We start from the raw sequence: 12,328 nt of genomic DNA, 5'->3' as shown, positions 1-12,328 counted from the left end.
TAGGAGGAGGACAGGGGGTTAGATTGTGTTGGATTAGGAGGAGGACAGGGGGTTAGATAGTGTTGGATTAGGAGGAGGACAGGGGGTTAGATAGTGTTGGATTAGGAGGAGGACAGGGGGTTAGATAGTGTTGGATTAGGAGGAGGACAGGGGGTTGGATAGTGTTGGATTAGGAGGAGGACAGGGGGTTGGATAGTGTTGGATTAGGAGGAGGACAGGGGGTTGGATAGTGTTGGATTAGGAGGAGGACAGGGGGTTGGATAGTGTTGGATTAGGAGGAGGACAGGGGGTTGGATAGTGTTGGATTAGGAGGAGGACAGGGGGTTGGATAGTGTTGGATTAGGAGGAGGACAGGGGGTTGGATAGTGTTGGATTAGGAGGAGGACAGGGGGTTGGATAGTGTTGGATTAGGAGGAGGACAGGGGGTTGGATAGTGTTGTATTAGGAGGAGGACAGGGGGTTAGATAGTGTTGGATTAGGAGGAGGACAGGGGGTTAGATAGTGTTGGATTAGGAGGAGGACAGGGGGTTAGATAGTGTTGGATTAGGAGGAGGACAGGGGGTTAGATAGTGTTGGATTAGGAGGAGGACAGGGGGTTAGATAGTGTTGGATTAGGAGGAGGACAGGGGGTTAGAGAGTGTTGGATTAGGAGGAGGACAGGGGGTTAGAGAGTGTTGGATTAGGAGGAGGACAGGGGGTTAGAGAGTGTTGGATTAGGAGGAGGACAGGGGGTTAGAGAGTGTTGGATTAGGAGGAGGACAGGGGGTTAGAGAGTGTTGGATTAGGAGGAGGACAGGGGGTTAGAGAGTGTTGGATTAGGAGGAGGACAGGGGGTTAGAGAGTGTTGGATTAGGAGGAGGACAGGGGGTTAGAGAGTGTTGGATTAGGAGGAGGACAAGGGGTTAGATAGTGTTGGATTAGGAGGACAGGGGGTTGGATAGTGTTGGATTAAGAGGACAGGGGGTTGGATTAAGAGGACAGGGGGTTGGATAGTGTTGGATTAGGAGGAGGACAGGGGGTTGGATAGTGTTGGATTAGGAGGAGGACAGGGGGTTGGATAGTGTTGGATTAGGAGGAGGACAGGGGGTTGGATAGTGTTGGATTAACAGGACAGGGGGTTGGATAGTGTTGGATTAGGAGGACAGGGGGTTGGATAGTGTTGGATTAGGAGGAGGACAGGGGGTTGGATAGTGTTGGATTAGGAGGACAGGGGGTTGGATAGTGTTGGATTAAGAGGACAGGGGGTTGGATAGTGTTGGATTAGGAGGACAGGGGGTTGGATAGTGTTGGATTAGGAGGAGGACAGGGGGTTGGATAGTGTTGGATTAGGAGGAGGACAGGGGGTTAGATAGTGTTGGATTAGGAGGAGGACAGGGGGTTAGATAGTGTTGGATTAGGAGGAGGACAGGGGGTTAGATAGTGTTGGATTAGGAGGAGGACAGGGGGTTAGATAGTGTTGGATTAGGAGGAGGACAGGGGGTTAGAGAGTGTTGGATTAGGAGGAGGACAGGGGGTTAGAGAGTGTTGGATTAGGAGGAGGACAGGGGGTTGGATAGTGTTGGATTAGGAGGAGGACAGGGGGTTAGATAGTGTTGGATTAGGAGGAGGACAGGGGGTTAGAGAGTGTTGGATTAGGAGGAGGACAGGGGGTTAGAGAGTGTTGGATTAGGAGGACAGGGGTTTAGAGAGTGTTGGATTAGGAGGAGGACAAGGGGTTAGATAGTGTTGGATTAGGAGGACAGGGGGTTGGATAGTGTTCGATTAAGAGGACAGGGGGTTGGATAGTGTTGGATTAGGAGGACAGGGGGTTGGATAGTGTTGGATTAGGAGGAGGACAGGGGGTTGGATAGTGTTGGATTAGGAGGAGGACAGGGGGTTAGATAGTGTTGGATTAGGAGGAGGACAGGGGGTTAGATAGTGTTGGATTAGGAGGAGGACAGGGGGTTAGAGTGTGTTGGATTAGGAGGAGGACAGGGTTTAGAGAGTGTTGGATTAGGAGGAGGACAGGGGGATAGAGAGTGTTGGATTAGGAGGAGGACAGGGAGTTAGACAGTGTAGGATTAGGAGGAGGACAGGGGGTTAGATAGTGTTGGATTAGGAGGACAGGGGGTTGGATAGTGTTGGATTAGGAGGACAGGGGGTTGGATAGTGTTGGATTAAGAGGACAGGGGGTTGGATAGTGTTGGATTAGGAGGACAGGGGGTTGGATAGTGTTGGATTAGGAGGAGGACAGGGGGTTAGATAGTGTTGGATTAGGAGGAGGACAGGGGGTTAGATAGTGTTGGATTAGGAGGACAGGGGGTTGGATAGTGTTGGATTAAGAGGACAGGGGGTTGGATAGTGTTGGATTAGGAGGACAGGGGGTTGGATAGTGTTGGATTAGGAGGAGGACAGGGGGTTGGATAGTGTTGGATTAGGAGGAGGACAGGGGGTTAGATAGTGTTGGATTAGGAGGAGGACAGGGGGTTAGATAGTGTTGGATTAGGAGGAGGACAGGGGGTTAGAGAGTGTTGGATTAGGAGGAGGACAGGGGGTTAGAGAGTGTTGGATTAGGAGGACAGGGGTTTAGAGAGTGTTGGATTAGGAGGAGGACAAGGGGTTAGAGAGTGTTGGATTAGGAGGAGGACAAGGGGTTAGATAGTGTTGGATTAGGAGGACAGGGGGTTGGATAGTGTTCGATTAAGAGGACAGGGGGTTGGATAGTGTTGGATTAGGAGGACAGGGGGTTGGATAGTGTTGGATTAGGAGGAGGACAGGGGGTTGGATAGTGTTGGATTAGGAGGACGACAGGGGGTTAGATAGTGTTGGATTAGGAGGACGACAGGGGGTTAGATAGTGTTGGATTAGGAGGAGGACAGGGGGTTAGATAGTGTTGGATTAGGTGGAGGACAGGGGGTTAGAGTGTGTTGGATTAGGAGGAGGACAGGGGTTAGAGAGTGTTGGATTAGGAGGAGGACAGGGGGATAGAGAGTGTTGGATTAGGAGGAGGACAGGGAGTTAGACAGTGTAGGATTAGGAGGAGGACAGGGGGTTAGATAGTGTTGGATTAGGAGGACAGGGGGTTGGATAGTGTTGGATTAGGAGGACAGGGGGTTGGATAGTGTTGGATTAAGAGGACAGGGGGTTGGATAGTGTTGGATTAGGAGGACAGGGGGTTGGATAGTGTTGGATTAGGAGGAGGACAGGGGGTTAGATAGTGTTGGATTAGGAGGACAGGGGGTTGGATAGTGTTGGATTAGGAGGACAGGGGGTTGGATAGTGTTGGATTAAGAGGACAGGGGGTTGGATAGTGTTGGATTAGGAGGACAGGGGGTTGGATAGTGTTGGATTAGGAGGAGGACAGGGGGTTGGATAGTGTTGGATTAGGAGGAGGACAGGGGGTTAGATAGTGTTGGATTAGGAGTAGGACAGGGGGTTAGATAGTGTTGGATTAGGAGGAGGACAGGGGGTTAGAGAGTGTTGGATTAGGAGGAGGACAGGGGTTAGAGAGTGTTGGATTAGGAGGAGGACAGGGGGATAGAGAGTGTTGGATTAGGAGGAGGACAGGGAGTTAGACAGTGTAGGATTAGGAGGAGGACAGGGGGTTAGATAGTGTTGGATTAGGAGGACAGGGGGTTGGATAGTGTTGGATTAGGAGGACAGGGGGTTGGATAGTGTTGGATTAAGAGGACAGGGGTTTAGAGAGTGTTGGATTAGGAGGAGGACAAGGGGTTAGATAGTGTTGGATTAGGAGGACAGGGGGTTGGATAGTGTTGGATTAAGAGGACAGGGGGTTGGATAGTGTTGGATTAAGAGGACAGGGGGTTGGATAGTGTTGGATTAGGAGGACAGGGGGTTGGATAGTGTTGGATTAGGAGGAGGACAGGGGGTTAGATAGTGTTGGATTAGGAGGAGGACAGGGGGTTAGATAGTGTTGGATTAGGAGGAGGACAGGGGGTTAGATAGTGTTGGATTAGGAGGACAGGGGGTTAGATAGTGTTGGATTAGGAGGAGGACAGGGGGTTAGAGATTGTTGGATTAGGAGGAGGACAGGGGGTTAGATAGTGTTGGATTAGGAGGACAGGGCGTTGGATAGTGTTGGATTAGGAGGAGGACAGGGGGTTAGATAGTGTTGGATTAGGAGGAGGACAGGGGGTTAGAGAGTGTTGGATTAGGAGGAGGACAGGGGGTTAGAGAGTGTTGGATTAGGAGGAGGACAGGGGGTTAGAGAGTGTTGGATTAGGAGGAGGACAAGGGGTTAGATAGTGTTGGATTAGGAGGACAGGGGGTTGGATAGTGTTCGATTAAGAGGACAGGGGGTTGGATAGTGTTGGATTAGGAGGACAGGGGGTTGGATAGTGTTGGATTAGGAGGAGGACAGGGGGTTGGATAGTGTTGGATTAGGAGGACGACAGGGGGTTAGATAGTGTTGGATTAGGAGGAGGACAGGGGGTTAGATAGTGTTGGATTAGGAGGAGGACAGGGGGTTAGATAGTGTTGGATTAGGAGGAGGACAGGGGGTTAGATAGTGTTGGATTAGGAGGAGGGCGGGGGGTTAGATAGTGTTGGATTAGGTGGAGGACAGGGGGTTAGAGTGTGTTGGATTAGGAGGAGGACAGGGGTTAGAGAGTGTTGGATTAGGAGGAGGACAGGGGGATAGAGAGTGTTGGATTAGGAGGAGGACAGGGAGTTAGACAGTGTAGGATTAGGAGGAGGACAGGGGGTTAGATAGTGTTGGATTAGGAGGAGGACAGGGGGTTAGATAGTGTTGGATTAGGAGGAGGACAGGGGGTTAGAGAGTGTTGGATTAGGAGGAGGACAGGGGGTTAGAGAGTGTTGGATTAGGAGGACAGGGGTTTAGAGAGTGTTGGATTAGGAGGAGGACAAGGGGTTAGATAGTGTTGGATTAGGAGGACAGGGGGTTGGATAGTGTTGGATTAAGAGGACAGGGGGTTGGATAGTGTTGGATTAAGAGGACAGGGGGTTGGATAGTGTTGGATTAAGAGGACAGGGGGTTGGATAGTGTTGGATTAGGAGGACAGGGGGTTGGATAGTGTTGGATTAGGAGGAGGACAGGGGGTTAGATAGTGTTGGATTAGGAGGAGGACAGGGGGTTAGATAGTGTTGGATTAGGAGGAGGACAGGGGGTTAGATAGTGTTGGATTAGGAGGAGGACAGGGGGTTAGACAGTGTTGGATTAGGAGGAGGAAAGGGGGTTAGACAGTGTAGGATTAGGAGGAGGACAGGGGGTTAGACAGTGTAGGATTAGGAGGAGGACAGGGGGTTAGACAGTGTTGGATTAGGAGGATGACAGGGGGTTAGATAGTGTTGGATTAGGAGGAGGACAGGGGGTTAGATAGTGTTGGATTAAGAGGACAGGGGGTTGGATAGTGTTGGATTAAGAGGACGGGGTTGGATAGTGTTGGATTAGGAGGACAGGGGGTTGGATAGTGTTGGATTAGGAGGAGGACAGGGGGTTGGATAGTGTTGGATTAGGAGGAGGACAGGGGGTTAGATAGTGTTGGATTAGGAGGAGGACAGGGGGTTAGATAGTGTTGGATTAGGAGGAGGACAGGGGGTTAGATAGTGTTGGATTAGGAGGAGGACAGGGGGTTAGACAGTGTTGGATTAGGAGGAGGAAAGGGGGTTAGACAGTGTAGGATTAGGAGGAGGACAGGGGATTAGACAGTGTAGGATTAGGAGGAGGACAGGGGGTTAGACAGTGTTGGATTAGGAGGAGGACAGGGGGTTAGATAGTGTTGGATTAGGAGGAGGACAGGGGGTTAGATAGTGTTGGATTAGGAGGAAGACAGGGGGTTAGATAGTGTTGGATTAGGTGGAGGACAGGGGGTTAGAGTGTGTTGGATTAGGAGGAGGACAGGGGGTTAGAGAGTGTTGGATTAGGAGGAGGACAGGGGGATAGAGAGTGTTGGATTAGGAGGAGGACAGGGGGTTAGATAGTGTTGGATTAGGAGGAGGACCGGGGGTTAGATAGTGTTGGATTAGAAGGAGGACCGGGGGTTAGATAGTGTTGGATTAGGAGGAGGACAGGGGGTTGGATAGTGTTGGATTAGGAGGACAGGGGGTTGGATAGTGTTGGATTAGGAGGAGGACAGGGGGTTGGATAGTGTTGGATTAGGAGGAGGACAGGGGGTTAGATAGTGTTGGATTAGGAGGAGGACAGGGGGTTAGAGAGTGTTGGATTAGGAGGAGGACAGGGGGTTAGAGAGTTGTGGACTGGAAGGAGGACAGGGGGTTAGAGAGTGTTGGATTAGGAGGAGGACAGGGGGTTTAGATTGTGTTGGATTAGGAGGAGGACAGGGGGTTTAGAGAGTGTTGGATTAGGAGGAGGAAAGGGGGTTAGATAGCGTTGGATTAGGAGGAGGACAGGGGGTTAGATAGCGTTGGATTAGGAGGAGGACAGGGGGTTAGATAGCGTTGGATTAGGAGGAGGACAGGGGGTTAGATTGTGTTGGATTAGGAGGAGGACAGGGGGTTAGATAGTGTTGGATTAGGAGGAGGACAGGGAGTTAGACAGTGTAGGATTAGGAGGAGGACAGGGGGTTAGATAGTGTTGGATTAGGAGGAGGACAGGGGGTAAAATAGTGTTGGATTAGGAGGAGGACAGGGGGTTAGAGGGTGTTGGATTAGGAGGAGGACAGGGGTTAGAGAGTGTTGGATTAGGAGGAGGACAGGGGGATAGAGAGTGTTGGATTAGGAGGAGGACAGGGAGTTAGACAGTGTAGGATTAGGAGGAGGACAGGGGGTTAGATAGTGTTGAATTAGGAGGAGGACAGGGGGTTAGATAGTGTTAGATTAGGAGGAGGACAGGGGGTTAGATAGTGTTGGATTAGGAGGAGGACAGGGGGTTAGATTGTGTTGGATTAGGAGGAGGACAGGGGGTTAGACAGTGTTGGATTAGGAGGAGGACAGGGAGTTAGACAGTGTAGGATTAGGAGGAGGACAGGGGGTTAGACAGTGTAGGATTAGGAGGAGGACAGGGGGTTAGACAGTGTTGGATTAGGAGGAGGACAGGGGGTTAGATAGTGTTGGATTAGGAGGAGGACAGGGGGTTAGATAGTGTTGGATTAGGAGGAAGACAGGGGGTTAGATAGTGTTGGATTAGGTGGAGGACAGGGGGTTAGAGTGTGTTGGATTAGGAGGAGGACAGGGGTTAGAGAGTGTTGGATTAGGAGGAGGACAGGGGGATAGAGAGTGTTGGATTAGGAGGAGGACAGGGAGTTAGACAGTGTAGGATTAGGAGGAGGACAGGGGGTTAGAAAGTGTTGGATTAGGAGGAGGACAGGGGGTTAGATAGTGTTGGATTAGGAGGAGGACAGGGGGTTAGATAGTGTTGGATTAGGAGGACAGGGGGTTAGATAGCGTTGGATTAGGAGGAGGACAGGGGGTTAGATAGTGTTGGATTAGGAGGAGGACAGGGGGTTAGATAGCGTTGGATTAGGAGGACAGGGGTTAGATAGCGTTGGATTAGGAGGAGGACAAGGGGTTAGAGAGTGTTGGATTAGGAGGAGGACAGGGGGTTAGACAGTGTAGGATTAGGAGGAGGACAGGGGGTTAGACAGTGTTGGATTAGGAGGATGACAGGGGGTTAGATAGTGTTGGATTAGGAGGAGGACAGGGGGTTAGATAGTGTTGGATTAGGAGGAAGACAGGGGGTTAGATAGTGTTGGATTAGGTGGAGGACAGGGGGTTAGAGTGTGTTGGATTAGGAGGAGGACAGGGGTTAGAGAGTGTTGGATTAGGAGGAGGACAGGGGGATAGAGAGTGTTGGATTAGGAGGAGGACAGGGAGTTAGACAGTGTAGGATTAGGAGGAGGACAGGGGGTTAGAAAGTGTTGGATTAGGAGGAGGACAGGGGGTTAGATAGTGTTGGATTAGGAGGAGGACAGGGGGTTAGATAGTGTTGGATTAGGAGGACAGGGGGTTAGATAGCGTTGGATTAGGAGGAGGACAGGGGGTTAGATAGCGTTGGATTAGGAGGAGGACAGGGGGTTAGATAGCGTTGGATTAGGAGGACAGGGGTTAGATAGCGTTGGATTAGGAGGAGGACAGGGGGTTAGAGAGTGTTGGATTAGGAGGAGGACAGGGGGTTAGAGAGTGTTGGATTAGGAGGAGGACAAGGGGTTAGATAGTGTTGGATTAGGAGGACAGGGGGTTGGATAGTGTTCGATTAAGAGGACAGGGGGTTGGATAGTGTTGGATTAGGAGGACAGGGGGTTGGATAGTGTTGGATTAGGAGGAGGACAGGGGGTTGGATAGTGTTGGATTAGGAGGACGACAGGGGGTTAGATAGTGTTGGATTAGGAGGAGGACAGGGGGTTAGATAGTGTTGGATTAGGAGGAGGACAGGGGGTTAGATAGTGTTGGATTAGGTGGAGGACAGGGGGTTAGAGTGTGTTGGATTAGGAGGAGGACAGGGGTTAGAGAGTGTTGGATTAGGTGGAGGACAGGGGGATAGAGAGTGTTGGATTAGGAGGAGGACAGGGAGTTAGACAGTGTAGGATTAGGAGGAGGACAGGGGGTTAGATAGTGTTGGATTAGGAGGACAGGGGGTTGGATAGTGTTGGATTAGGAGGACAAGGGGTTGGATAGTGTTGGATTAAGAGGACAGGGGGTTGGATAGTGTTGGATTAGGAGGACAGGGGGTTGGATAGTGTTGGATTAGGAGGAGGACAGGGGGTTAGATAGTGTTGGATTAGGAGGAGGACAGGGGGTTGGATAGTGTTGGATTAGGAGGACAGGGGGTTGGATAGTGTTGGATTAAGAGGACAGGGGGTTGGATAGTGTTGGATTAGGAGGACAGGGGGTTGGATAGTGTTGGATTAGGAGGAGGACAGGGGGTTGGATAGTGTTGGATTAGGAGGAGGACAGGGGGTTAGATAGTGTTGGAAAGGGGGTTAGACAGTTAGATAGTGTTGGATTAGGAGGACAGGGGGTTGGATAGTGTTGGATTAGGAGGAGGACAGGGGGTTAGATAGTGTTGGATTAGGAGGAGGACAGGGGGTTAGAGAGTGTTGGATTAGGAGGAGGACAGGGGGTTAGAGAGTGTTGGATTAGGAGGAGGACAGGGGGTTAGAGAGTGTTGGATTAGGAGGAGGACAAGGGGTTAGATAGTGTTGGATTAGGAGGACAGGGGGTTGGATAGTGTTGGATTAAGAGGACAGGGGGTTGGATAGTGTTGGATTAAGAGGACAGGGGGTTGGATAGTGTTGGATTAGGAGGACAGGGGGTTGGATAGTGTTGGATTAGGAGGACAGGGGGTTGGATAGTGTTGGATTAGGAGGAGGACAGGGGGTTAGATAGTGTTGGATTAGGAGGAGGACAGGGTGTTTAGATAGTGTTGGATTAGGAGGAGGACAGGGGGTTAGACAGTGTAGGATTAGGAGGAGGACAGGGGGTTAGACAGTGTTGGATTAGGAGGATGACAGGGGGTTAGATAGTGTTGGATTAGGAGGAGGACAGGGGGTTAGAGAGTGTAGGACTGGAGGAGGACAGGGGGTTAGATAGTGTAGGACTGGAGGAGGACAGGGGGTTAGATAGTGTTGGATTAGGAGGAGGACAGGGGGTTAGATAGTGTTGGATTAGGAGGAGGACAGGGGGTTAGAGAGTGTTGGATTAGGAGGAGGACAGGGGGTTAGATAGTGTTGGATTAGGAGGAGGACAGGGGGTTAGATTGTGTTGGATTAGGAGGAGGACAGGGGGTTAGATTGTGTTGGATTAGGAGGAGGACAGGGGGTTAGATTGTGTTGGATTAGGAGGAGGACAGGGGGTTAGATAGCGTTGGATTAGGAGGAGGACAGGGGGTTAGATAGCGTTGGATTAGGAGGAGGACAGGGGATTAGATAGTGTTGGATTAGGAGGAGGACAGGGGGTTAGAGAGTGTAGGATTAGGAGGAGGACAGGGGGTTAGAGAGTGTAGGATTAGGAGGAGGACAGGGGTTAGATAGTGTAGGATTAGGAGGAGGACAGGGGTTAGATAGTGTAGGATTAGGAGGAGGACAGGGGGTTAGATAGTGTAGGATTAGAAGGAGGACAGGGGGTTAGATAGTGTAGGATTAGGAGGAGGACAGGGGGTTAGAGAGTGTTGGATTAGGAGGAGGACAGGGGGTTAGAGAGTGTTGGATTAGGAGGAGGACAGGGGGTTAGAGAGTGTTGGATTAGGAGGAGGACAGGGGGTTAGAGAGTGTAGGACTGGAGGAGGACAGGGGGTTAGATAGTGTTGGATTAGGAGGAGGACAGGGGGTTAGATAGTGTTGGATTAGGAGGAGGACAGGGGGTTGGATAGCGTTGGATTAGGAGGAGGACAGGGGGTTGGATAGCGTTGGATTAGGAGGAGGACAGGGGGTTGGATAGCGTTGGATTAGGAGGAGGACAGGGGGTTAGAGAGCGTTGGATTAGGAGGAGGACAGGGGGTTAGAGAGCGTTGGATTAGGAGGAGGACAGGGGGTTAGATAGCGTTGGATTAGGAGGAGGACAGGGGGTTAGATAGTGTTGGATTAGGAGGACAAGGGGTTGGATAGTGTTGGATTAAGAGGACAGGGGGTTGGATAGTGTTGGATTAGGAGGACAGGGGGTTGGATAGTGTTGGATTAGGAGGAGGACAGGGGGTTAGATAGTGTTGGATTAGGAGGACAGGGGGTTGGATAGTGTTGGATTAGGAGGACAGGAGGTTGGATAGTGTTGGATTAGGAGGACAGGAGGTTGGATAGTGTTGGATTAAGAGGACAGGGGGTTGGATAGTGTTGGATTAGGAGGACAGGGGGTTGGATAGTGTTGGATTAGGAGGAGGACAGGGGCTTGGATAGTGTTGGATTAGGAGGAGGACAGGGGGTTAGATAGTGTTGGAAAGGGGGTTAGACAGTTAGATAGTGTTGGATTAGGAGGACAGGGGGTTGGATAGTGTTGGATTAGGAGGAGGACAGGGGGTTAGAGAGTGTTGGATTAGGAGGAGGACAGGGGGTTAGAGAGTGTTGGATTAGGAGGAGGACAAGGGGTTAGATAGTGTTGGATTAGGAGGACAGGGGGTTGGATAGTGTTGGATTAAGAGGACAGGGGGTTGGATAGTGTTGGATTAAGAGGACAGGGGGTTGGATAGTGTTGGATTAGGAGGACAGGGGGTTGGATAGTGTTGGATTAGGAGGAGGACAGGGGGTTGGATAGTGTTGGATTAGGAGGAGGACAGGGGGTTAGATAGTGTTGGATTAGGAGGAGGACAGGGTGTTTAGATAGTGTTGGATTAGGAGGAGGACAGGGGGTTAGATAGTGTTGGATTAGGAGGAGGACAGGGGGTTAGATAGTGTTGGATTAGGAGGAGGACAGGGGGTTAGACAGTGTTGGATTAGGAGGAGGAAAGGGGGTTAGACAGTGTAGGATTAGGAGGAGGACAGGGGGTTAGACAGTGTAGGATTAGGAGGAGGACAGGGGGTTAGACAGTGTAGGATTAGGAGGAGGACAGGGGGTTAGACAGTGTTGGATTAGGAGGATGACAGGGGGTTAGATAGTGTTGGATTAGGAGGAGGACAGGGGGTTAGATAGTGTTGGATTAGGAGGAGGACAGGGGGTTAGATAGTGTTGGATTAAGAGGACAGGGGGTTGGATAGTGTTGGATTAGGAGGACAGGGGGTTGGATAGTGTTGGATTAGGAGGAGGACAGGGGGTTGGATAGTGTTGGATTAGGAGGAGGACAGGGGGTTAGATAGTGTTGGATTAGGAGGAGGACAGGGGGTTAGATAGTGTTGGATTAGGAGGAGGACAGGGGGTTAGATAGTGTTGGATTAGGAGGAGGACAGGGGGTTAGACAGTGTTGGATTAGGAGGAGGAAAGGGGGTTAGACAGTGTAGGATTAGGAGGAGGACAGGGGGTTAGACAGTGTAGGATTAGGAGGAGGACAGGGGGTTAGACAGTGTTGGATTAGGAGGATGACAGGGGGTTAGATAGTGTTGGATTAGGAGGAGGACAGGGGGTTAGATAGTGTTGGATTAGGAGGAAGACAGGGGGTTAGATAGTGTTGGATTAGGTGGAGGACAGGGGGTTAGAGTGTGTTGGATTAGGAGGAGGACAGGGGTTAGAGAGTGTTGGATTAGGAGGAGGACAGGGGGATAGAGAGTGTTGGATTAGGAGGAGGACAGGGAGTTAGACAGTGTAGGATTAGGAGGAGGACAGGGGGTTAGAGAGTGTTGGATTAGGAGGAGGACAGGGGGTTAGATAGCGTTGGATTAGGAGGAGGACAGGGGGTTAGATAGCGTTGGATTAGGAGGACAGGGGGTTAGATAGCGTTGGATTAGGAGGAGGACAGGGGGTTAGATAGCGTTGGATTAGGAGGAGGACA

The sequence above is a fragment of the Salmo salar genome, chromosome 14 (assembly GCF_965601325.2).
Source record: "Salmo salar chromosome 14, fSalSal1, whole genome shotgun sequence".
NCBI lineage: Eukaryota > Metazoa > Chordata > Actinopteri > Salmoniformes > Salmonidae > Salmo > Salmo salar.
The sequence above is the reverse complement of the archived record's forward strand: the minus strand, read 5'-3'. Positions refer to the sequence as shown.